This window comes from Rattus norvegicus, chromosome 2 (assembly GCF_021556685.1).
Source record: "Rattus norvegicus strain SHRSP/BbbUtx chromosome 2, alternate assembly SHRSP_T2T, whole genome shotgun sequence".
In the NCBI taxonomy this organism is placed as follows: Eukaryota; Metazoa; Chordata; class Mammalia; order Rodentia; family Muridae; genus Rattus; species Rattus norvegicus.
The window spans coordinates 182207501-182209110 of NC_141535.1; the positions used below are offsets into that span (position 1 = coordinate 182207501).

General features: G+C 42.2%; 1 pseudogene; it reads left to right on the plus strand.

Moving 5' to 3' along the window:
* Positions 1-575: 575 nt before the first annotated feature.
* On the plus strand, positions 576-1200 carry LOC147996385 (TD and POZ domain-containing protein 4-like; annotated as a pseudogene).
* The last annotated feature ends 410 nt before the right edge of the window (positions 1201-1610 follow it).

The following is a 1610-nucleotide window of genomic DNA, read 5'->3' on the forward strand; positions in this document are numbered from 1 at the left end:
TTAGGAGAAATTAAAATTTAAATCTAAAATATTGATAACTGTAGGATAAAGAGTAAATAATTTTGAGTTCTTCTTTTCAGGTTCCTGTTTTACATTCAAAGTACCTGGAGCAGAAATGTCAGGGGACCTGGAGGTCAAGAATTGGTATGACACACACAGCAGTGATGAAAAATTCTGCTACAGGTGGTCCATTAGCAAATTCTCTTTTCTTGTTGAGGGAATGGAATAATATATTACAAGCCCAGTGTTCTAATCAGCTGCCAATAACAAAGTGATGAAAATATACCCAAACAGGGTTGATGAAGAAAGCAAAGGTTACCTATCACTTTACCTGATGTTGCTCAGCTGTGAAAAGAGACCAGTTTGGGCAAATATTGATTTTGTATCTTAAATGCCAATGGGGAAAAATACAATAATGCAAAGAGCACAGGTGTCTACCATTTGCTGCCACACCAAGGCTATGGATAAAAAAGTCCATCCTTTGAGATTTCCTCTTTGTCTCAAACCCATTCGCTATTACTGGATGACAAACCACCCTCCTCTGCAATGTGAGTGTGCTCCAAGGCTCCTTTTGTATGTCTGGAGAGAACACAAGAACTTTGCTCAAGGTTCCAAGATACATATTGGCAGATAATGTTGAAGAGCTGTGAGAGAATTCCCTCTTCACAGACTGCTGTCTGGTAGTAACTGGCTATGAATACATGGCTCAAAAGGCCATCTCAGCAGCTCACTATCCAATTTTCAGAGTCATGTTTGAACATGAAATACAAGAGAGCCTAAAAAACTGAGATGAGACTATGACCTGGATCCCCAAATCTCCAAGGAGATGATGAGTTTCATTTACTCTGGGAAAGCACCACACATCCACAGCCACTCCATGGCTACTGGTGTGCTGGCAGTTGCTCTCAAGTATGGCCTAGGAAACTTGAAGGCCACATGTGAGGATGCACTCTAGCGGATGCTCTCTGATGAGAATGATGCACATACTCTCATCCTGGCTGACCTCCACAGGAAAGAGCAGCTAAAGACATTACAGTTCATAATTCTGAGGTCTCTGAGACCTCAGGACAGAAGTTAGTAATGGAGTCACATCCCCACTTGGTTTCTCAAGTATTTCACTGTCTGTCTTCTACAAAGAGTGTTTCCTGGGCCCTCCACCTGAAATGTCTTAAGTGTTCTTTAAGAGCAAGTCAGCTATGACCTCACATGTGTTCCAAAAGCAACAACCAGTATTGGTCCTATTAACTCCTGGTTACACAATTGTACTGCTGTAGCATTTACACTGGCCTTCAGGGACAACAGGGTGGGTCAGGACAACTTACAAGACCCCTAAATATATTGGAATGTTTGGTGGTGGAAGGGGCAGCACTAGAGTCTGGGACACTAACTGAAATCTACCCTGTTGATATTCTTGTTTGACTTATGTCTGCTGAATTGCAATCTGGGATTCAACTTAGGAACTAGCGTGAAGCACTGCCCAAAAGGGTTTCTTCAGAGAAACCTGTGTGTATTGGACTGAGCAGAACAGCTATCCAGTGTCAAGAGCAGAGGAGAAATCAATCATGAATGTTTGGTCGTAATAGAAGGGACGGGAAGAGAAGGCTTTCTTT